Genomic DNA, 26,235 nt, shown 5'->3' with positions numbered 1-26,235 from the left:
TTCATGCTCGTTTCTTGCCCCTCACAACATAGCAGCCCCAGTCCCCAGTCTTTGCCCAGGTCATATATCTGGCTAGAGCAGGAGTTGGCAAACTGTAGTCCATAGGCCAAATTTGGCTCACTGCCTGTTTTTGTCAATGAAGTTTGATTAAACCACACTGACATCCATTTGGTAAGGTATTGTTGATGGCTGCTTTCATGCTCCAGGGACAGAGTGAATAGTTGTAACAGAGAACAAATGGTCCACAAAACATGATATATTTACTCTTTGTCCATTGTTGAATGTTTGTTGAAGTCCAGGCTAGAATATCCATCCCCCTGCTCCATGCATAGCTCTGGTCTTTTCTCATTGTGCAGCTCTCAAGTCAAATGTCTCTATCTCAGAAAGGTTTTCCTGATCACAATATCCATACAGGTTACTTCCTCAATTTTCTGTCATTGTTCCAAATTTGTTATCCCATTACCACAAACTGTGTTTAAATATTGTTTACTTATAACTGTATTTTTAATTGAAATATATATTTCTTAAGGTCAGAGAACATGTCAATTTTGTTCATCAATTTATACTGTTCCTGAAATAATAACCTAATCAGAGTAGACCTACATCCCACCTCCAGTTTTTAAAAAAATCATTTCCCTTTTGATTGGTCAATATTTTGAGTTTTTAAGCAGTCCCTTTCCATTTGTCTTTCACTGAGAATATCCTTCCTGTGTACTGCCCTAGTGGGCCTCTCTCTGTTGTTTACTCTCATGGGTGGTATCACACAACAGTCCTTAACTTTGTCTCAAGTTGTTGTGACAATGCATTTACCTGAGGAGAATAAAGTGGAGGTCCAGAGAAATACTTCCTTTATTAAATATAAAAGTTACATCAATATGAAAATAGAATAACTGATAAAAAGGTAAAACTATGAAGAATCATTAGTCAAAGCCGTACAGTAAGATCCAACCATACGGGCATGAGTGCTAAGTTGCTTCAGTCGTGTCTGACTCTTTGTGACCCTATGAACCATAGCTCACCAGGCTCCTCTGTTCATGGGGATTCTCCAGGCAAGAATTCTGGAGTGGGTTGCCATTCCCTCCTCCAGGGGATCTTTCTGACCTAGGAAGATCAAACTTGACTCTTCTGTGGCTCCTGCATTGCAGGCGGATTCTTTACAGATTCTTTACTGCTGAACCACTGGGGAAGCACAAGATCCAACCATATTTGCTTATAATAATTTTCTTGTTAAAATGTACAGAAGTATCTAATCTTTCAAACTATAAGAAACTCAAGTATAGATAAATACCCTAATAGATAAAAATTATCTAATATAATATGTCCTTAGTAGTGAAATTTTGTCATCAGTACTGCTTGAGATTTGATCATAGGATTAAGATAGAAGAGGAAACACAAACTTTACCAATGATTATGGGTTTTATCAGAACAGTTTCATAGGGAAGTCTCTAGAGATGTTATTTGCTCTATGATCATATTTCCCTTATTCCCATATTCCCATATTCCCACCAAAACTGATGGTTTTGATGTATTAACCATGTGTAAGGCTAATTAATTGATTAATTAGTTGCAAAAACTTAAAGTCAAGCTCCATGTTGTTTTTAGTAGATTTGTAGAAAAGGAATTATGAGTAAGGAATACATGAAGACCAATATTCCAAAATTCCCTGGTAAAGTGGTGAAAATTTCAGTTAAAAGGGGAATCAATGCTTAATAATATTATATCAATGTTAATTTTCTGGTTTTGATACTTGTACTATGATTATGTAAGATGTTAACATTTGAGGAAATTCCTTTCCAGAGGAAAGGAATATGAGAATGTTTTGTACTATTTTGCACATTTTTGTAAATATGAAATTATTTCAAAGTCAAAAGTTAAGTAAATTTAAAGAAGCTTCTCTCAGAAAAAAGCGGGGAATTGAGAGACAGAGAGGCATGGTTAACATTATTGATGGGAAAGAGTTTTGCCTGAGGTTTTGTATATGGGGGGATCTGGTTTATAAGCCAAAAGAAAGCTTGGGAGAATTTAGCTCTTGTTTAAGGAAATATCTAGCACTATATGGCTGTGATCATCTTTGAAGTTTAGTGGAAACCTGAAGCTGCTAGTGCCTAAACCATGAACAAGTCTGATGTTTTAGCCTAGATGCCTATTCTATAAACAGAAAGTGAAAAGGCCAGCAGCCTTCCCCTCTGCTTGTCTTGTATTGGCCATGAGTCATTGTTAGTGATATGTAAATATTGGTCACAAAGCTATCCCAGTAATAGAGTTATCCTGGATATAATTACTTGGATTAAGAATTACATATAAAATAATAACTTATTATTCTACATCTGTGTCAGCTGCAAGAAGAATCAAGAGAATAATGGGTAAACAAAATTTTAATTGTAAGGGAGTAATTTAAATAGGGGTCCAATGATTTATCTTCCTTTCTTTTAGCCAACTGAATTCAAGAGATTTGGGATTGATTCTTCTAAAGTTAGCAAATAGCATTACCAGTAACTGGGAATTAAGAGAAACCTTTAAAAGCTTATTGCCAGTTTATTTTCCATGTACTTCATTTTGGATTCCCCCACCATAGTTCTAGGGTAAGTTATCAATTAGAAGAAGCTTCATGAAGGAAAAGGAAGTCTAGTTATATCTTATTTAAAAAAAAATTGTTTCAGTGGCAGATTTATGGCAACTTTGTTCTACCAACATTTCTTAAGAATATCCTAAGAATACAAAAGAAAAATTATTTAAATTACTCCATCCATTGTAGGTTATAAGATTTTGCTACTTTAAGCTATACAGTGTATAGCTGTTTTAAAACTTTGCGATTCCTAGGTGACTACACATATTTAGAACCAATTTGAGGCTATAAGAGCATAGATAATGCCATGAAACATTGATGTCGCAGGAAGGTGGGCCTGGCTCACTGTCCAGTTTTTATCATATGCTAGCTGTTTGACCGTAGGCATATAATTTAACATCTTGTTCTGTCTGTGTATGTGTGTATGTGTTTATGTTTAATATGCCTATATTGTAAAGTTTCTGTGATAACATGAGATAATATTGTAAAACACATAGTATATTGCCTGGGAACTGGTAGACCATAAAATGCAATCACAATTTATATCATTATTACTCTAAATGTAGTATTCAAGTGTTCCGGAGGAAATGTAATATTCACTGACAGACTTATGGAGATTATTTCCAGGGAGCAGTTAGCTCTGTATATGTAAATGAAATTAGCTTACTCAACCAACCCTCAGTTTCTGTAAATGACACCATAGCCAATGTATCTTTACTCTTCTTATTATGTATACAAGCTTGCAGTACTGGCCTGTATGTTATGAATACAGGCTTCATGAGTTTAGATATCATCATTAAGGCATAGCTCACTTAAAAAAAACTAGGATTTGAGATAACCTTGGAGAGTGAGATGAAAGATTTGTTTTTATTTTAGGTTCTTATATTTACAGAAAGATCCATGATGGATGTCTTAGCTGAGGCTGTAACAGAATACCATAGATTGGGTGACTTGCCAACAGTAGATATATAATTCTTATAATTCTGGGTTTCCAGGTGGTGCAGTAGTAAAGAATCCACCTGCTCATGCAGGAGACGCAGGTTCAATCCCTGGGTTGGGAAGATCCCCTGGAGAAGGAAATGGCTTCCAGTATTGAAGGAAATACCGAAGGAAATACTCCAGTATTCTGGCCTGGGAAATCTCATGGACAGAGAAGCCTGGCAGGTGACAGTCCATGGGGTCACAAAGAGTTGGACATGACTGAGCATTCATGCCCATAGCTCTGGAGGCAGGGAAGCTTAAGCTCAAGGGGCCTACAGGTTCAGTGTCTGGTGAAAGCTCCTTTCTTGGTTCATAGACTGTCTTCTCAGTGTGCCTTCATAACTAGAAGGAGTGAAGGAGATTTCTGGGGTCTCTTTCATAAGGGCACATTTCATTGTGTTAAGACTTAGTCATTGTGTTAGGACTTTAACATTAATTTTGGGGAGACACAGATATTTAGTTAGTAGCAATGGAATTTTAGAATTGAAAGATACCATAGCAAGTATCTTGCCAAACACTTTTTTCAGGTTATGAAACAGACAACCAAAAAGATGTTTCTAAGATCATGTGGGTGTGTGCTAAGTTGCTTCATCCGTGTCTGACTCTTTGCAAACCTATGGACTGTAGCCCACCAGGCTCCTTTATCCATGGGACTCTCCAGGCAAGAATACTGAAGTTGGTTGCCATGCCCTCCTCCAGGGGATCATTTTGATACAGGAATCTAACCTGTGTCTCTTATGTCACTAGCGCCACCTAGGAAGCCCTCCTAAGATTATATGGCCAGTTATGGAGAAGGCAATGGCACGCCACTCCTGTTCTCTTGCCTGGAAAATCCCATGGATGGAGGAACCTGGTGGGCTGCAGTCCATGGGGTCGCGAAGAGTCAGACACGACTGAGCGTCTTCCCTTCCCCTTTTCACTTTCATGCATTGGAGAAGGAAATGGCAACCCACTCCATTGTTCTTGCCTGGAGAATCCCAGGGACAGGGGAGCCTGGTGGGCTGCCGTCTATGGGGTCACACAGAGTTGGACACAACAGAAGTGATTTAGTAGCAGCAGCAGCATCAACAGAACCAGGATTAGAGCTCAGTATTCCTGACTTCAGATCAGCTCTTCCTGTGCCTGGCTCTGCTAAATTTATGACAGTTTCAGAGGAGACATGACATTTGAATTGGTCCAGGATAGCAAGATTCTCCAAATGTTTAAAATAAGCTTCTATTTACAATAATTGATTCTTATTATACTTTGAGAGTCATTGACATCAGTGATGAGGAAGTATATGTGAGACAGCATAAACCATCCAGAGCCCCAGACATATTGAAGACTAACATGGCCTAGGATTCAGGTATCTGAAGGATTCCCATGTTGTCACAGCAGAGCAGGTGTGTTGTGTCCAAACTTTGACAAGAGGTTCTTCCCAAGAACCTTTGACAAGAGCTCTTTACCCAAGAAATTTTCTTGGGGAAATGAACTGTTATATAAAAGTATTTTTCTAATATATTCCTGTAAATCCACCTCACACTTTTTTTTTTTTTTTTTTTTTTGCATAAAGGTGCATTGGGAGCATTGAATTATTCAGCTTTTTAGATGTTTATATGGGTTTGGAAAGACAGTGTATGTCTAAGTAGGTGTAGGAAGATCAAGGTCATCCTTTTTTTTTTTTAAATGTGATTAAAAAAAATGACCAAGAAAATGCCACTCTGACTATAGAGAGACAAGCAACAATGCTGAGGGCCAGCATACCTAGAGGTGTCGTGATCAGGTATAGGAGCAGTGGGAGTATAGGCAACTCAGCGCTGGCCAGGGAGATGGGCACCAGCAATGGGGTGCAGAGGAGTGAGAATTCCAACAGTCCTCTCCACCCTCCAAGCCACAGATGCAACACCAGGAAGCAGTTTTCCTCTGATAAAGGAAGGAGAAAACACCCAAATTGATGGAGACAACCTTAAATTGATTAAATAACTTGTTCTGTCTTTGGGTGGAATGAAGAACTGAAATGGAGAATGAGTTAAAAGAAAATTGCATTCTTGATTCTACCAGTAGGAAGCGTCATACGTTCCAGTGATGCTAGTTATTGTATTTGGGGAGGGCGGGGCTGGGGCCAGGCAGTGCGGCTCCAGAGTACTGCTGCTAATCAAACACCACCTGACCACAATGGGGAGGACACAGGCTGACTTGCTTACAGAATCATTACCATAGATGGCAGGAAGTGTTAGCACTGGAAGACAGACGGAAAAGTCTTTTTGGAATTTTGAGAAAGGGATCCTGAATGACTTAGACCTGCAGGAATGAGAAGATTCACCTATTGAGCTTGTGCTTGCAGAAAGGGAAAAATCTATTCTAGGTTTTATTATACTTATATATACAGAGGCCCGGTGAATGCATGCTTATGTATCCGATTATTGGGATTAAAAAGAGAATTAAAATTTAAGTACAACTAAGAATTCTGTTTTTGTTGTTGTGGCTATTCTTACTTTTACTAGGCTATAGGGGGTGGGTTGGGAAATATCTCTGCAAGTCACACCCCACCAGGGAAATGTCCATTCTCATTTCCTGTGCTGCTTTTAGAGTTTTTCTTTTTCTTGGAGCCACTGCTCTTGCTGGCTGCAGCTTCTTCGGGTCCATTGCTGAGTGGCTCTGCAATGTTCCTGGGGACACTCTTGTTTCCTGATTCTTCAGGGTCAATTATTCAGGTTATGTTATTAGATAATGCAGTTCTTCCAAAGAAATGAGTAAGATAGACCTTACCAGAAATATTTAAAATTGGAAAACTGGAGGTGTTCATTGAGTACACGTACTGGGGTCTGTTGTCATTGGTGGCAAATTAGATGACACGTTAATAAGACTTTGAAACTTCTGAAGCCCAAACAACAAACTGGAAATGTTTTGACATTTAACAGTTCTTAAAATTCATGCTCTGTGTTTGTGTTAGAAAACTTACTTTGGTTAAAGCAGACTACTCTTTTTTTAAAGAGAAAAATTTACTATTTGGGGGGGATAGGGAGAATTGTTTCTGTCCTACTGCTGAGACAAAAGATAAAAATAATGCTTCTACATCCCATTTGGTACACTGTCTTCTAGTTCACAAAACAGAGTGATGGGAAAGTTAGTGGATGCTGGAGAACAGCAGCTTTCTATACTTCCTTCTGGCCTGCCTCTGTTTGAAGTCCCTGGGTAATTTTAACTAATGTAGCAAAATTACAGGCTAATGAAGCCTTTATATTGTTAGCTCTCAATAGTCTTACCTTGGCTCTCTACAGTAATGTCTTCTCTAAGAGCAAAGAGAGGCTGGGTTTTTCTGATGCTAAAATTATCAGGTAAAAAGTAACCCTACTAACTAAACTAGTATGTTCTTCATCTTTCCAGCCTCATTTGTTAGTGGGATAAATTTAATTTTTTGAAGACCTATTCAAAGCTACTGTGATTCTGCATGGTTAGTACTTTCTCTCCCAGTGTTTCTTTTCATTCAAGAGATATCTTGATCCCGTATAATGTGCTGGGCACTAGGGATTTTGTAACTGGGTAAATAGACATTGCCCTTACCTAGATGGGCCTTATATTTTAGTGGAGAAACAGAAAAAAAAGTAGAAATAAATAGATAAACTGATGAAACAAAATGATTACAGACTATAAGTACTTTTCACAAAGAAGTACTTTTTATAAATATAACATGTTATGATGGTTCAGTGTTCAGATGGTTCAGTGTTGTGATGGTTCAGCGTTATGAAAAGTACTTTTTATAAATACAAAATATTGTGATGGTTCAGCATGTGACAGATCAAGAGCTGTCCATCATGTAAAGAGATAAGTATTCTGGGCGAGGAAAGCAGGTGCAAAGGCCCAGTGGTCACTGAGCGGCAGAATGGTAGTACATGATGTGGAGTGAATGGATGACATGGGCTAGATTCAGTTCAGTTCAGGTCAGTCACTCAGTCATGTCTAACTCTTTGCAACCCCATGAACTGCAGCACGCCAGGCCTCCCTGCCCAACACCTACTCCAGGAGTCCACCCAAACCCATGTCCATCGAGTTGATGATGCCATCCAACCATCTCATCCTCTGTTGTCCCCTTCTCCTCCTGCCCTCAATCTTTCCCAGCATCAGGGTCTTTTCAAATAAGTCAGCTCTTCGCATCAGGTGGTCAAAGTACTGGAGTTTCAGCTTCAGCACCAGTCCTTCCAATGAACACCCAGGACTGATCTCCTTTAGGATGGACTGGTTGGATCTCCTTGCAAAAGGGACTCTCAAGAGTCTTCTCCAACACCACAGTTCAAAAGCATCAATTCTTCAGCACTGGGCATTGTTTATAGTCCAACTCTCACATTCATACACGACCACTGGAAAAACCAGAGCCTTGACTAAATGGACCTTTGTTGGCAAAGTAATGTCTCTGCTTTTTAATATGCTGTCAAGGTTGGTCATAACTTTCCTTCTACGAAGTAACCGTCTTTTAATTTCATTGCAGCAATCACCATTTGCAGTGATTTTGGAGCCCCCAAAAATAAAGTCTGACACTGTTTCCACTGTTTCCCCATCTATTTCCCATGAACTGATGGGACTGGATGCCATGATCTTCGTTTTCTGAATGTTGAGCTTTAAGCCAACTTTTTCACTCTCCTCTTTCACTTTCATCAGGAGGCTCTTTAGTTCCTCTTCACTTTCTGCCATAAGGGTGGTGTCATCTGCATATCTGAGGTTATTATTGATATTTCTCCCAGCAATCTTGATTCCAGCGTGTGCTTCCTCCAGCCCAGCGTTTCTCATGATGTACTCTGCATATAAGTTAAATAGGCAGGGTGACAACATGCAGCCTTGACGTACTCCTTTTCCTATTTGGAACCAGTCTGTTGTTCCATGTCCAGTTCTAACTGTTGCTTCCTGACCTGCAGACAGGTTTCTGAAGAGGCAGGTTAGGTGGCCTGGTATGCCCATCCCTCTCAGAATTTTCCTCAGTTTACTGTGATCCACACAGTCAAAGGCTAGATTATGCGGGGTCTTAGGCCGTGATCTGGAGCTAGGGCACGATTCTAGGCATTCTGAGCAATGGTAAAGGACCACTTAGTAGACATGCTACTGCTCCCCCGTCCCCACACAGCCTTCTCCCCCTGTGGTGTGCCTTCCTTTCTAGGATCTATTTTCTAATTGCTGTCAGGATACTGGAGCAGCTTTGCCCTTAAGCAGAGAGTATTGGCAGGAAATGCTTGAAAACATGCATTTCATCCATCCCCAGACCTTGATCAATGACTGTAAGTGAAGGGTCTGCTAAAGCCCAGCTCCCTTGCTTCAGGTTTGCCTAGGACTACTCTCAGTTCAGGTGTGACTTATACTCCATTCGTCCACTGTGGAATCAGGCAGAAGCAATCCTTTCCAGAACTTTGCCTGAGATCTCACCCTTCTTGGCTCCTTCCTCTTTCCTGCCTGTTCCCCTACTCCTTTCTAGTTTCCTCCTGGGAACATCTCCTTAATAAATCACATGAATGTAGCTTCCTTAATAAAGTACCTGAATCCTGGTGTCAGTATATACTTCTGAGGAATTCAGCCTTAGACAGTCATTCTGCTCTTATTAAGGTGTTGGATTCTGAAGAGATGATTTAAATTCCACTTAAGCCTCTCATCAGCTCTGCATCCTTAGACAAATTTCTTAACCTCTCTGTGTCTCACCTTCTTCCATACATTCAACACAGTCATTTACCCTGATCCTTGTCAAAGTGACATCCTAGAATGGGGGAACAAACAAGCAAAACCTCATAAACATAGAACATATTAGTGGTTGCCAGGGGTTAGGGCGAAAACGGGGCAGAAGGGAAGAGGGTGTGAATATAAAAAGGCAACATGAGGGGCCCTTCTGGCAATGGAGTTGTTCTCATCTTGACTATATCAATGTCAATATCCTGGTTGTGATATTGAACTGTACTGCTGTAATATGTTACCTCTGGAGAAACTGTGTGAATTGTATTTGGGATCTCTGTATTATTTCTACATGTAGATCTATAATTATCTCAAAATAAAGAGTTTAATTTTAATAGTTTTTAATCAAAAACCTAATAAAGGGACAAAAAGACAAATAATATAGTATCTAAAAAGATGACCATTGTTAGGGAAAAATAGAACAGAATAAAGGAAACAGGGAGTATCATGGGGGCAGGAGTAGGTGTTGCAATTTTCAAAAGGGTGGTAACATTGCGAAGAAACCATCGGAGCAACTGAAATGGGAACGTGTGTACACCCATGGCGGATCCATGTCAATGTATGGCAAAACCACGACAATATTGTAAAGTGATTAGCCTCCAATTAAAATAAATAAATTTATATATAAAAGAAAGAAATGGTATTGCAAAAGCCCTGGGGGTGGTGGGAGTCTGCTGTGTTTGAAGGATGGCAAGGAGGCCAAAGTGGCTGGAGTGGAGCTAGGGAAGAAGAGGATGCATAAGTGGATTCAGGGAGAGCAGAGGGTCAGATGGTGGAGCATCCTATAGGTCTTTGTAAGGCTTTGGCTTTTGCTTTCAGAGAGACTGAGCACAACCGAGGGTTTTTTTCTTTTTTTAATTGGAGGCTAATTACTTTACTTCTTGAGAAACCTCTATGCAGGTCAGGAAACAACAGTTAGAACTGGAGATGGAACAACAAACTGGTTCCAAATAGGAAAAGGAGTACATCAAGGCTGTATATTGTCACCCTGCTTATTTAACTCATATGCAGAGGACATCATGAGAAACACTGGGCTGGATGAAGCACAAGCTGGAATCAAGATTGCTGGGAGAAATATCAATAACCTCAGATACGCAGATGATACCACCCTTATGGCAGAAGGTGAAGAGGAACTAAAGAGCCTCTTGATGAAAGTGAAAGAGGAGAGTGAAAAAGTTGGCTTAAAGCTCAACATTCAGAAAACGAAGATCATGGCATCCAGTCCCATCAGTTCATGGGAAATAGGTGGGGAAACAGTGGAAACAGTGACAGAGTTTATATTTGGGGGCTCCAAAATCACTGCAGATGGTGACTGCAGCCATGAAATTAAGAGATACTTGCTCCTTGGAAGAAAAGTTATGACCAACCTCGACAGCATTTTAGAAAGCAGAGACATTTACTTTGCCAACAAAGGTCCATCTAGTCAAGGCTATGGTTTTTCCAGTGGTCATGTATGAATGTGAGAGTTGGACTATAAAGAAAGCTGAGTGCCGAAGAATTGATGCTTTTGAACTGTGGTATTGGAGAAGACTCTTGCAAGTCCCTTGGACTGCAAGGAGATCCAACCAGTCCATCCTAAAGGAAATCAGTCCTGAATATTCATTGGAAGGACTGGTGCTGAAGCTGAAACTCCAGTACTTTGGCCACCTGATGCGAAGAGCTGACTTATTTGAAAAGACCCTGTTGCTGAAAAAGATTGAAGGCAGGAGGAGAAGGGGATGACAGAGGATGAGATGGTTAGATGGCATCACCGACTCAATGGACATGAGTTTGGGTAAACTTCGAGAGTTGATGATGGGCAGGGAAGCCTAATGTGTTGCAGTCCGTGGGGTCGCAAAGAGTCGGACACGACTGAGCGACTGAACTGATAAGGAAAAAATGGCTAGTTAATGTAACTGTTGTTGAGTGGCTCAGTCGAGCCTGACTCTTTTGCGACCCCATATACTATAGCCTATCAGACTCCTCTGACCATGGGGATTCTCCAGGCAAGAATACTGGAGGGGATTGCCATTTCCTACCCCAGGAGATCTTCCTGGCTCAGGGATTGAATCCACATCTCCTGCATTGGCAGGCAGATTCTTTACCTCTAAGCCACCAAAGAAACTTGGTTAATGTAATGGGACCTTGCAAAGAGAAGAGACTCTCCCCTGATGGTTGACTCAAGACTACATTCACTAGAGTGGGTTAGTTTACCTGATCTTGACAGCAGATACCTGTCCAATTGTGGCTTGGAGTGTAGATGAAAAAAACAGTGTGAGTTGCATTGTGGGCAAGGTTTTCTTATTTTTAATTTCAAAAGGTGAGTTTAATTTGAATAATTCAGTGATTATGTTAGATCATACTTGGAATAAGGACAGGGTACTTGCTGTAAGGAAGAATAGAGGATCTTTCATCTTTCAAGTTCAGTATTTAATGTTGTGTGCTAGAGTCAGATTTTTAAAAACAGGGAGAGCAGATAAAAGTCAGGTACTTACTGTAAGTATGACTCACATTCCATCTAAAACACCGGCATAAGTGTTGGGTTCAGGACTTCTATGCTGTAATATTTCATTAATTAATTGAAACATTTCCTCCTCTTCAAAGAACAGAGGCTGTTAATATTTGGGCAAGTATCCAAGTGTAGAGTACAAACTAAGTTCTACAGGAATCAGAGATAATGGAGAAATCATTATTAACCAGATCAGGCAGACCTTGGGTTCATGGGCTGTAGTATTTGAGTTTGACAATGAAGGAGGAATGAGTTCTGAAACTGAAAGTGTAGAGAGGGAGGCATGCTGCTGCTGCTAAGTCGCTTCAGTTATATCGGACTCCGTGCGACCCCATAGACGGCAGCCCACCAGGCTTCTCCGTCCCTGGGATTTTCCAGGCAAGAACGCTGGAGTGGGTTGCCATTTCCTTCTCCAATGAATCAAAGTGAAAAGTGAAAGTGAAGTCGCTCAGTCCTGTCCGACTCTTAGCGACCCCATGGACCGCAGCCTACCAGGCTCCTCCATCCATAGAAGTTTCCAGGCAAGAGTGCTGGAGTGGCATCAGTTCAGTTCAGTTCAGTTCAGTCGCTCAGTCCTGTCCGACTCTCTGCGACCCCATGAATCACAGCACACCAGGCCTCCCTGTCCATCACCAACTCCCGGAGTTCACTCAGATTCACGTCCATCGAGTCAGTGATGCCATCCAGCCATCTCATCCTCGGTTGTCCCCTTCTCCTCCTGCCCCCAATCCCTCCCAACATCAGGGTCTTTTCCAATGAGTCAACTCTTTGCATGAGGTGGCCAAAGTACTGGAGTTTCAGCTTTAGCATCAGTCCTTCCAAAGAAATCCCAGGGCTGATCTCCTTCAGAATGGACTGGTTGGATCTCCTTGCAGTCCAAGGGACTCTCAAGAGTCTTCTCCAACACCACAATTCAAAAGCATCAATTCTTCAGTGCTCAGCCTTCTTCACAGTCCAACTCTCACATCCATACATGACCACTGGAAAAACCATAGCCTTGACTAGACGGACCTTAGTTGACAAAGTAATGTCTCTGCTTTTGAATATGCTATCTAGGTTGATCATAGCTTTCCTTCCAAGGAGTAAGCATCTTTTAATTTCATGGCTGCAGTCATCATCTGCAGTGATTTTATAGGGCACTCCGAAAGCTGCAAGGAGCATAGAGAAAGACAGAGAGATGGAAATAGGGTGAAGTCTATGTAAGGGATGACAAGGTACCGGGTTAGGGTTATGAAAAGTATGGTTGGATAAGTAACTGGAAAATGACTAGCATGTAAGGTGCTTATAGAGATACCACATTTATTTTCACTGCTAGAACTTCAGGTTAAAGATGGACCAATGAGCACTGTCTGGTCTTAGATTTTAAGCTTCACTTAGTAGACAGACATGATCTGAGGGTTAAATGCATTACATTTTATGACAAATTCTCAAAGAAATTAAAGAGGTATGAGATTTAAAACTGGTTTGAGAGGCAGTAAGGTTGGAAAGTATTATGTGAAAGGTGTCATGGAGATCTATAAAGCATAGTTTTGTTTTTGCTTAAAAAACAGTGCCTTTTAAAAGAGTTTCTCAGGTCTCTACTTATTTTGAAGCTCAACATTTAAAACGTAAAATCCTTAGAGGCAGAGAACAAAGTTTGGTAATTCTTTGTTACCACTGACATTAATGTGAATGATTTTCTTGAGAGTGAATAGGAAATGAAACCCCTTTATATCTTTCAGTTTAAGAAATTTTGTTTTCTAAAATTCTCTTACTTTTTTTTCCTTTTCAGGGAAAGAATGGTTTCTGAAATATTTATGAGGGTGGCCAGTTATAATTAATGGCAGTTCACTCTGTTATGACATCAATTTATCACATTCCTAGTGACACAAAGTCCAATTAACTTCCCCAAGGGGTTCATTGAGTGTGTGCTACACTCTGCCATTTAATGACAAGACCAAAATTTATTATTTCTCCATAATCTCTCTTGGAGCAAAAACAAAGCCCTACTATCCAGTGAAAAATGTATACTCTGTGACTATGTTTGCTTTCCTTAGTACAGTATTGCCAGGACCCAGCATGTAGAGGACTTTCAACAAATACTTGTTGAATGAATCAATGGATGGCTACATGTATTAATGGATGAATGAATAAAGGGTGAATGATTGACTTCCCTGAAAATCGGCTCTCCCCACAAGACTCTTGAGAATATCCCTTGGGCAATAAGGAGATCAAACTAGTCAATCCTAGAGGAAATCAACCCTGAATATTCTTTGGAAGAACTGATGCAGAAGCTGAAGCTCCAATACTTTGGCCACCTGATGTGAAGAGCTGACTCACTGGAGAAGATCCTGATGCTGGGAAAGATTGAGGGCGGGAGGAGAAGGGGATGACAGAGGATGAGATGGTTGGATGGCATCATTGACTCAATGGACACGAGTCTGAGCAAGCTCTGGGATATAGTGAAGGACAGGGAAGCCTGGCGTGCTGCAGTCTGTGGGGTTGCAAGGAGTTGGACACAACTGAGTGACTGAACAACAACACCACCTCTAAGTATTTTAGGTTGTTTATTTAGAACATCATGTTTTACTCATTGCCTTTCACTACAGAGCTTTCCTAACATCTTTTCTTTCTTTCTTTTTTTTAAACATTTCCTATTTCCAAGTTTTCTGGAATGCCAGCTCCCTATGGACAAAGTGGTGGCTTTACAGTATGTCTTTGATGCATCTAGTAGCCAAGTAGGAAAGTTGACCACCACCTCAGTGTTTGCAAACCAGGAAGTTTGCCTTCATCTCAGGTGCAGATTATATTCTTTGTGGAATTTGTGAAAACGGTCACTTCAGAATAATTATTAATATGAAATACGTGTGTCTAAAATATAAGAATTCTCTCTCTTAGAAAGATTTTAGATGTTTAATGATACTCTAGGATTTTTTTCCTTTCTCCTCTTTTTCCTCCTCCTTTCCAATTTTCTTCTTTTCCTCTTCTTTCCTCTCATCCTCTCCCCTTATTTGTGTCTAATTAACTATCTAGGTCTTGTCATTGGATCTGGCAGCTATAATTTTAGACTGTGAATATTTCCTCTGAAGGCACTTGCATAAATGGAAAGAAATATGTCTAGTAATAATGGGATTTTCTCAAATTTAACCAACAAATGAGATCATTTCAGCAGCTCCTTCTGCATATTAACATGATATGATATGTCATGCCATGAGAATCTTATGAATCTTATTTTCCCGAGTGAAGTGTCTGATAGATCTGCCATGGGAGTGAATTTTTATCACATCCTTTCCCATAACCAGGAAAACCATGACTCAATAGCCTCTTGGACAAAGTCTTGCTAAACAAGTAGGGAGAAATATTTGGTACTTTTTATAACACTTATTTTCCCACTTTGTCATTTTGTCCTAGAAGTAGAAAGGTTGTAGGAAATCACCCATCTTTTCTCTCTTCTTTCCCTGAGATCTTTGGTTGTAGGTCTTCTTGAGACGTTACTATCTTCCACACATCCTCTTTTCCTCTCTATTTCCCCTATGTCAACCCAGCACTGAGTAGCCTATCTGCTGGGTGGGGAAGTGAGGCTGCACATCTGTAGCTATAGACACTGTCTGTGGAGGAGACACAGGCAGTGCAGTCTGACTGACAGTTTCACCCCCTTGCCTAATTCCAGGGTGGGTTTTTCTGCAGGGCTAGAACAGTGGCGTGAACTGAGGTGCCCTGGAAAGCCTGCTTCCTCCATCAGGCTTTATTCATAGGGTCAGTACGATTCAGTGAACTCATTCCTGGATGCTAAAACATCCATATAAAATCTGTCGTGGATGTCCACTTGTATCTTATAATTGAAGAATGGAAATGAACACACTCATCAACTTTATAATGTAAGACAGAAAGATATCACATTCAAGTAATGTGATAGAGATAATAAAGATGTTTACCCAGGGGAATCAAGGAATAACCTGTGGGGACTCTGGCCTTCACTTTTAGGATACAGCTATTCTGGAGGAAAATTGACTTAGCATTATTTGCCACTAACAATTTAACCCTTACTAATATGTTAGCTATTAGTACTTAACTGTTCTAGAAGAGCAGAGAGTAACCCCCTAAGACAGCAGTCTAAAGACAGGTTGTGATGGTGGGATGAGGAAGGGAAGGGTATTGAGAGAAGCTGGCAAGGAAGCAGGTGAGTCACTGTCTAGAGTGACACTGTGGAGGAAGGAGATGGGTAGGTCAGGGGTGTCATGCGCAGTGGAGTCAGGGAGGAGATGGACGAGCGTGGTGAGAAGCAGGATGTGAAGAGTAGCTGGGGCGTCCTTGTTCTGGCCAGGCCATCATTCTGTATAAGCAATGTGACTGTGAGTGTTAAGTAGCTATGTAGCGTGTTGCTTTTTCTGGGAGAAAAGCAAACGAATATTCCTTTTGCCTCCTTATGTAATCTTTTTAAATTATTTAGGCTGCTACCTCCATCCTACAGAAAGCAGTGACTAAGACCTTTCAGGGTGTTCAAGTGTTTCTCAAGAGTCATGATGTCATCGTGACTTTTGGAGTCACTTTTTAATGTTGATAACCCTTTGATTTTTAAAATGAATTATTAATTAATTAATTATATTTGAACAGAGGTAAAAATATTTTCCAATAGATAACATTCTACTGCTTTTGATCTGTAAAATTCAAGTGGATCTGGCAAATTAACTGTGTCATAGAGGGAACTGTTGTGCTATGGTCGAAACCAGATTCCAAGTTGGTTTGATTCAGCAATGTGCTTCATGAAGACTTATAAAATTTTCACTTACCCATTTTTATATTTTTCTTTTCTTTCTTCCTCTACTTAGTGTGCATGCATGTACGCTGAGTTGCTCAGTCACATCCAACTCCTTCCCAACCCATGGACTGTAGCCCGCCAGGCTCCTTTGTCCATGGGATTTCCCAGGCAAGAATACTGGAGTGGGTTGCCATTTCCTCTTCCAGGGGATCTTCAGCGACCCAGGGGTCAAATCTGTGTCTCCTGTATTGCAGGCAGAGTCTTTACCACTGAGCCACCTGGGAAGCCCACTTTGTGTGCCTATGTTTAGACATAAACACACCTAAACATGTAGTGGGGAAGGAAATGGCAGCCCACTCCAGTGTTCTTGCCTAGAGAATCCTGTGGATGGAGCAGCCTGGAGGACTGCTGTCCATAGGGTCGCACAGAGTCAGGCACAACTGAAGCGACTTAGCATGCATACATGCATTGCAGAAGGAAATGGCAACCCACTCCAGTATTCTTGACTGGAGAATCCCAGGGACAGGGGAGCCTGGTGGGCTGCTGTCTATGGGGTCACATAGAGTTGGACACGACTGAAGTGACTTAGCATGCATGCATGCATTGGAGAAGGAAATGGCAACCCACTCCATTGTTCTTGCCTGGAGAATCCCAGGGACAGGGGAGCCTGGTGGGCTGCCGTCTATGGGGTCGCACAAAGTTGGACATGACTAAAGTGACTTAGCAGCAGCAAACATTGTAGTTTTTCTGTTATTTCTGATAGAGTATGATTTTTCTTTAATATTTGAAGATATTGTGTGTTTGTGTTAGTCGCTCAGTCATGTCCCACTCTTTGCGACCCCATGGACTGAAGCTCGCCAGGCTCCTCCATCCATGGAATTTTCCAGGCAGGAATATTGGAGTAGGTTGCCATTCCCTTCTCCAGGGTATCTTCCCAACCCTAGGGATAGAACCCAGGTCTTCCACATTGCAGGCAGATTCTTTACCGTCTGAGCCACTAGGGAAGCCCACCAATTATAAAGATATCTTAAAACTTAAAATTAGCTCCTATAACTAATAACCTTAATTTGAGTCCAGTTTCCCTTAATATAGTTTTGAGGAGAATATGAGCATGTTGATAATATCCTGGTATATAACATGCTATGCCCTGAGAAATCACTTACATTTGTATTTGGACCAACATTTTGAAAAGTGTAGAGAAAAGGGAATCACCATGGGGAGGAGAGAAAAAAATTTTTTTTTCTTTTTCAAAAGCATGTGGGTTGATGCATTTTTAATATCTTTTTTTTTAGTCTGTGATTTATGTAGGCTTGGTGAATGTTAATGAAAGAAACGATATAGCACATATTCCTAGATGTTAGTGGAAATTGTGGATAGAAAATTCATTTTGTGACATTAAAATCATATTTAAGTATAGATTCATCACAATAAGATCTAGACACCACATAAGAACACACATTCCTCGTTTAACATCATTATTGGCAATAATGGTTACTGCTAATACTTTATTCATAACTTTACATCAGTGTAAGATGGGGTATTATGTGCTATAGAAAGCATGTGCCATTCTTTCTGGCGGTTCACACCCTTTTAGTATTTGGCGAATTCTGCTCTGATGAGCCTCTACCCCCCACTATATAATATAAATCTTTTTCTCATCCTCCATTTCATTAGAATGCAGGAATTTGACCATTTGACTTTGGCTCTTCACATCAAGCAATGAAACAAACAGGTGCCCCCAAACATCCATTCTGCTTACATGAAGTGGGGACTGTTGTCCCTGATTTCTGAGGCAGTGGAGGCAGAGATGTGAGTGATAACAGCCAGTTCCCAGTGTGGGTGTTGTCGCTATCTCTACTCAGTGTGGGTTGACGTGGTGACTTCACATTAAAGGGGCAGCATAATGTGATCGTTAAAGCTATTGGACTTTGGAACCAAAAGGCTGTCTGGGACTGAATCCCAGACTGTCCTTTGGGTGAGTTACTTAACCTGTCTGTGCTCCAGTTTCATCATCTGTAAGTTGGGAATAACAGTAGTGATGACTTCTTTGGGTGATGAAGATTAAGTCAATTAATGTTTGTAACATACTTAGAACATTGTAGACACTCTAGGCAACAGGGGGAAATTTCTCCAAGTAAGTGAAATTCAGAGTCAGTGAGATAAAATAATATTGATTTTTGTTTACACCTTGAGACTGGCTTATTCGATGTTCTGGTTATAGCCACAGTTTCTTTCTTTCTTTTTATTTTATTTTATTATTATTTTTTACTTTACAATATTGTATTGGTTTTGCCATACATCAACATGAATCTACCACGGGTATATACGTGTTCCCAATTCTGAACACCCCTCCACCTCCCTCCCTATACCATCCCTCTGGGTCATCCCAGTGCACCAGCCCCAAGCCCCAAGTTTCTAAACTATATGGCAAAGCATTGTGAGTCACAGAGGTATGCCAGATATTTTAAATTTTTGAGGGAAACATAGTAATACTTGACAACGGTTACATATCCAAAGAACTACTAGCTCAAAGTAATTTAAATTTTCATTAGTGTGCTATGTTTTTGATGATATAATTCTTTGCAAAGATGGATTTTCATTAGTTGCTGTGATAAAAAGCAAGCACTGTATGAAAAATTAATGTGGAATAGGGTTTGGAATTTTCTCTACTGACTGCAGGCTTTGAAAAGTCATGCAGTGCCCTTTACAAGCTGGTTTTTTCCACACAGTTACCAACTTGTTAGGACATACAAATACTTATTAGGTTGCTTTATTGCCTAATCAATAGGTGTTTCTTTTGCTCTAAAGACACTGTGTAAAATCACTGTGATAACAAGGATACTGCATACCAAGAAAGTTTGGGAACTTCTGAATTACATTTCAGCAACAAGCAGAATCCTCAGACTAGCACCATAATCCATAGAATAAAGAGACTATTACGGGCCAAATGGACATCATTAAAATTCCCCCGTTCCACAGAAAAAGAAACCCCGAGGGAATAGTGTATTTCTAGGGGGAAGTGCAGAAGTTGTCACTGCTGTCAAGACTTGAAAGATAGAGTGATGATGATGCCCATAAAATTTCCATCCATCTCACTTGTTTGATCACTATTAAGGAGGCAGATGAATCATAAAAACATTATAGCTTGAGTGTGGAGAAGATTTGTGTCTACTTCTGTCGACTTCTGTGCACATTTCCACCTTTATTGTTGTCCAGTTGCCCAGTCATGTTTGACTCTTTGTGACCCCATGAGCTGCAGCACACCAGGCCTCCCTGTCCCTCACCATCTCACAGAATTTTCCCAATTGCATCCGTGTTGCCGTCCAGCCATCTCATCCTCTGACTCACTCTCCTTCTGCCCTCAATCTTTCCCAGCATCAGGGCCTTTTCAATAAGTTGTCTGTTTGCATCAGATGACAAAAGTACTGGAGCTTCAGCTTCAGCATCAGTCCTTCAAGTGAATATTCAATTTCTCTTAAGATGGACTGGTTTGACCTCCTTGCTGTCCAAGGGACTTTCGGGAGTCTTCTCCAGCACCATAGTTTGAAGGCATCAATTATTTGGTGCTCTGCCTTCTTTACGGTCCATCTCTCACAACTGTACGTGACCACTGGGAAGACCATAGCCTTGACTTTGTCCTTAAGATTGTATTAAATCAGATTTCCAACTAGAAGACTTTTACCCAATCCAAGGAGTGTGCATTCAGACAAAGGTGCTGTGAAGTGTGGTATGTGGTTATAAGTTCTCCCAGTACTGCTGTTGAGACAGGCTAGCTTCCTTGTTGGATTTGCTGTTATCAGCTTGGCACCACTATCACCAATTGCTTTTAAGTTCTGAGTTAAAGTTAACCAGTGAGAATAATGTAGAAATATCTTGGATGAAAGATGAGGTGGAAATTATTGTTACACGGTTGTGAGATAATAAGATGCTACGGCTTGGTCAGTGCACTGGTTTCCATAGATATCACAGCTTCCACAGAGCTCTGTGGCTGTGGTTTAAAAGTCTGCCTTCCCCCAATGAGCAAAGGGATGTGATAGAGGGTGGGAACCTCTGAGGAGTTAGAGTGTTGTTGCCCAGGGTACAGAACCAACAAGGGAATGGAGCTGAATTGAATATAGAGGGGGGCTGCGGAAAAGAAAGGAGAAAAAAGAATATATTTGATCCCCTTATAACTTGAGCTAAATCAATGCATGCCCCTGCTGTAACCAAGGGTATAGTTCAGTTCAGTTGCTCAATCGTGTCCGACTCTTTGCGACCCCATGAATTGCAGCACACCAGGCCTCCCTGTCCATCACCAACTCCCGGAGTTCACTCAGACTCACGTCCATCGAGTCCGTGATGCCATCCAACCATCTCATCCTCGGTCGTCCCCTTCTCCTCCTGCCCCCAATCCCTCCCAGCATCAGAGTCTTTTCCAATGAGTCAACTCTTCGCATGAGGTGGCCAAAGTACTGAAGCTTCAGCTTTAGCATCATTCCTTCCAAAGAACACCCAGGACTGATCTCCTTCAGAATGGACTGGTTGGATCTCCTTGCAGTCCAAAGGACTCTCGAGAGTCTTCTCCGACACCACAGTTCAAAAACATCAATTCTTTGGCGCTCAGCTTTCTTCACAGTCCAACTCTCACATCCATAGATGACCACTGGAAAAACCATAGGCTTGACTAGACGGACCTTTGTTGGCAAAGTAATGTCTCTGCTTTTCAATATGCTATCTAGGTTGGTCATAACTTTCCTTCCAAGGAGTAAGCATCTTTTAATTTCATGGCTGCAGTTACCATCTGCAGTGATTTTGGAGCCCCAAAAAATAAAGTCTGACAGTGTTTCCACTGTTTCCCCATCTATTTCCCATGAGGTGATGGGACCAGATGCCATGATCTTCGTTTTCTGAATGTTGAGCTTTAAGCCAACTTTTTCATTCTCTACTTTCACTTTCATCACTCTCCACTTTCACTTTCAGTCACTCAGTCGTGTCCGACTCTTTGCGACCCCATGAATCGCAGCACGCCAGGCCTCCCTGTCCATCACCAACTCCCGGAGTTCACTCAAACTCACGTCCATCGAGTCCGTGGTGTCATCCAGCCATCTCATCCTCGGTCGTCCCCTTCTCCTCCTGCCCCCAATCCCTCCCAGCATCAGAGTCTTTTCCAATGAGTCAACTCTTTGCATGAGGTGGCCAAAGTACTGGAGTTTCAGCTTTAGCATCATTCCTTCCAAAGAACACCCAGGACTGATCTCCTTTAGGATGGACTGGTTGGATCTCCTTGCAGTCCAAGCGAGTCTCAAGAGTCTTCTCCAACACCACAGTTCAAAAGCATCCATTCTTCGGTGCTCAGCCTTCTGCACAGTCCAACTCTCACATCCATACATGACCACTGGAGAAACCATAGCCTTGACTCGATGGACCTTTGTTGGCAAAGTAATGTCTCTGCTTTTGAATATGAAATCCTTCTCTTATTCTCCCCCAAAACCTCTTGTACAAAGTAAAGCAGTGTAGAATTTAACAAGGTAAAGAAACATCTAAATTTAATCTATGATGTGTAACATGGACTACTTCTGTGCCATCCAACCCAACAAAAAGACTAAATTGTGTAGATGTATTTTTCTATATAGGTAAACTTCAATCATGTATTTTAGTTGATCATGCATTAATGATCCTGATATTTCAGGTTGATTTATTTCAATTCTGGGTAACATGGTATACTTCTTTTATTTTATTTTTTTAATATAAATTTATTTGTTTTAATTGGAGGTTAATTACTTTACAATATTGTATTGGTTTTGCCATACAGTATACCTCTTTTAAATAACAGTAGCTATTGAAACTCCTGACAGTTTAAAGAAAAGAGAACTGAGTCACAAAAGGACAAATACTTAATGATTCCATGATTCTACTTACATGTGGTATCTAAACTAGTCAGATTACAGAAATAGAAGTAAAATGTGGTTAAGGCAGGAGTGGGCTAGGGAGAGAGTAAAAGAGAGCTGTTGTTTAATGGGAACAGAGTTTTAGTTATACCAGATGAAGACATTCTGGAGATCTGTTTCACAACTGTTTAAATATAGCTAACACGCTTAACTGTGTACCAAAAATGATTAAGATGCTTACATTTTTTTACCAATGCAAAGAATTAATCAAAAAAGAGTTTATTATTTTTTAAAAGAATTTACCAAGGATTTTATAGAGGAAATAAAGCTGACTTTGTATTATACTATCTGAGAAAGAACAATATAATATAAAGAACTTGAATCCACCTTGGACATTTCCCTTTTCTAAAACTCCTCCTTCAGCTGTGCTACTGATCACAGCAGGGTGCTGGTGGAAACTTTTTCCTCTTATGCTTCCCATTGTGGAGGTGTGGGGAGTTTGGCCTGGGAAGAAGTCAAAAATCTTGGAGGATATATGTTACCCTAGTGACGTAGGTTATCTTTGGAATCCCAGTGGAAATAGTGGGTATGGCCAATTTTACAGTGCAATTATAGAAAGAAAATCAACAGATAAAGATAGATATAAGATGTATCATCAGCTATAGAAGCAACTGATGACAATTGTGCAGTGAGAATTTAGGGTTTGGGAAACTGTTGGTGACAGTTGAGGAAACCGAGGCTTACAGAAGTGAGGGAGATATGCAAGATCAGTCCCAGAGCTAATAAGTAATGAAGGCTCCATTTAAGCCCAGGTAGCTGACTCTACAACCTAGGCTTTTAACTACTTTACTATAAATGCTTTGGACTTCCCAGGTGGGTCAGTGGTAAAGAATCTGCCTGCCCGTGTAGGAGACTTGATCCCTGGGTTGGGAAGATACCCTGGAGTTGAAAATGGCAACCCACTCCAGCATTCTTGCCTGACAAATACCTTGAACAGTGGAGCCTGACAACCTACAGTCCATGGGGTCACAGAAGAGTCGGACATGAATTTGCGACTAAACAACAGTAACGTAAATGCTTGACTTTCGACATACGGAATGTTAGAACAATGATCAACAATGGTCTCCGGCTGCAGAAGCTGGGCATGCCAGCTGTCTCATCTGGTCCCCCCACCACATTCCTGTTAGGTGCTACGTGATGCTGTGCATTCGTATTGCACACCCTGGGCGTGTTAGTCACTCAGTCGTGTCTGACTCTTTGCGGCCCCAGGCACTGTATTCCACCAGGCTCCTCAGTCCGCTGTATGGCCCACTGAGTAAGTGTTTAATCAACAGGATGGCACTGTCATGAATTGGGGGAGCACAGAGGTCCTCACCACAGGCTGTTTCTAAGTCAGAACCCAGGTTGAATACCACAGACAAGATCTCAGAGCAGGAGGGACTGCAACTTTTAAACACGCAGGGAGGAGCCGTTTATCAGATCAGGAGTGTCAGCCACTGTGACTGAGATGAGCATAAATGATGCTGTCTTTGAATATGATTTAAGTGTGGAATCTTTCAAAAACATACTTATTAACCATGGAAAAATTCTATTCCACGCGCAGCATGTGATGCTGCTTTCCTCAAGTGCTTCTGGATAGGTATTTGCAGATTCTTGTCTCCAGGAAAGCACTAGAGGTTAATTCCAAAGAACCCGGTTTCCTTGGCCTCACAGGTTAATTTGCAGTATACCTGGAGCATAAAATACATTTTAGAACAGGAGTCCTATATATTAGAAGTTCTGAAAAACAGACATATTAGTATAAATAGCTTTGTTAGATATGCTGTGTATGAAGACATTTAGATGTAACATCTTCTGTAGCCAAAGAACTCTATTTTCTCCCAATAATTTGAAACAAAGAAGTTAACAACCTAATGCACTTAGAAAGAAGAATAATACTTTTCTTGCTACTGAATTCATGAATGTATTACAGGAGGCTTATTTTACTCTTTAGGTTTAATGTGTCTTTTTTTTTTTTTTATTAAGAGTGAGACTCTTCTTTGTGTCTACAGTGGAAAAATGATGCCAATTTAGTCCTCTACTTTGCCAGCACTTGCTTGTCACATTTTTTGAATGATCACAGTTGTGCATCAATTGTGTCAAGACAGAATAGAAAATTGGGCTGTGGGTTGGGGCCTGTTAGAGATCTATAGCAATCTCCATGAAACATTCATAAGGATATTGCTTGCATTCTCTTCTGAAGTATGATTTTTTTTTTTTTTTTTAGTTTTGTGAGTGTTTAAGTTTTAGAACAATAGAAACATTTTTTTGGTCACGAAGGTCTTTGAGGACATCCTTACTTCTGGAGCTTCTGTGATCATGGAATGAGACACTCTTCCATCTACAGTTTAGTTTTTATTCCTTGAACTGAGCTAATTATCTGAGGTCACAGTATTCTATTGATGGTTTTGCATCTACAAGTGGATATTCTGAATTCTGCCCAGCATAATGGATCAAAATAGGCAGTTAATTCGATTTGAAAAATTAATATAATCTGCAATTTTAATGGTGCAGGGAAATTTAAAGGTCTCTTAAAGGTCTCTTAGTTTTACATATTTATTTTGCAGATGAGAAAACAAAGGTCCAGAGAGTCCTTAGGTTTTGCTCAGGGTCACATAGCCACTTAATGGCAGACCTGGCATCAAGAAAGTTCTTTCCCTCATAATTGAAAGCTCTTTCTTTTTGAAATTATGAATATTAAAGCAGAGTGAAAAGTCCAGAGAATAACAGGTCTAACAGCTGTGTCTATCACCCAGTTTTGAGAAATCTTATAATTTTGCTGTTTCCTCTATTTCTTTAAAGAAATATGTCACCTATATAGTTTTTACTAATAGTACTTCTCACACTGCTTTCCAAATTTGCTATTGATATGTGAAGATGCATAGTCTATATCTATACAGTATATAGCATTGTTTTACATGCATTGAAAGAGAAAACTGAGTGTTAGTGGCTCAGTTGTGTCTAACCCCATGGACTGTAGCCCTGTCAGGCTCCTCTGTCCATTGGATTTCCCAGGCAAGAGTGCTGGAGTGGGTAGCCATTCTCTCCTCCAGGGGATCTTCCCAACCCAAGGATTGAACTCAGGTCTCCTGCATTGCAGGCCAATTCTTTGCTATCTGAGCCACCAGGGAAGCCTTTGCATGGATTAGAACAGTATATAAGGACGATTGTATGGACTCTTCTGAAACTTGCTTTTGTTGCTCACCGTTGTTTCTGAGATTTTTTAATGCTGAAATGCATAGTGATGGTTCCTTTTTACTGCTTTCCAAATTGTGAACACATCTTCTCTGTTGATGCATATTTTGATTTGTAAAAATTTGCTGTTATAAATATATGTTTATTACTTCTGTAATAAACATTCTTTTTATGTGTCTGTGCACAAGTGCAAGAATTTCTTGGCAACATACTTAGAAGTTGTAATACTTCAACTTTGAGCTTTATTGTCAAATTATTCTCCAAAGTGTTGTACAGCAATATTTGGTAGTGCCAATCCAATGGACAGGAAATGGTTCCACACTGTGGCTTAATCTCTGTTTCCCTTATTGATAATAAGGTTAGTTATCTTTTCATATGTACAACAGTTAACTACTGTTGCAATAATATCTGATAACCAACCAACCCAGAACTTAGAGGCAATCATCACTTTTTATTGGTTTTCAGCCCAACTGGTGCAGCTCTGCTTTAGGAAGCAGGTCTGTGGATGCACTTCTCTTTTGGGAGTCTCTTATCCACATCAGCTGGTGAGCCTCCTCTTGCAGCAAAGTCAGGAACACAAGAATGCAAGCCACATTGCTTGAGGGCATTTCAAGTCCCTGACTGTGACACTTCTGCTTATGTCCCATTGACCAAAGCAAAGCACTTAGCTGAG

This window comes from Budorcas taxicolor, chromosome 4 (genome assembly GCF_023091745.1).
Source record: "Budorcas taxicolor isolate Tak-1 chromosome 4, Takin1.1, whole genome shotgun sequence".
Classification (NCBI taxonomy): Eukaryota; Metazoa; Chordata; class Mammalia; order Artiodactyla; family Bovidae; genus Budorcas; species Budorcas taxicolor.
Note: the sequence above shows the minus strand (reverse complement) of the source record.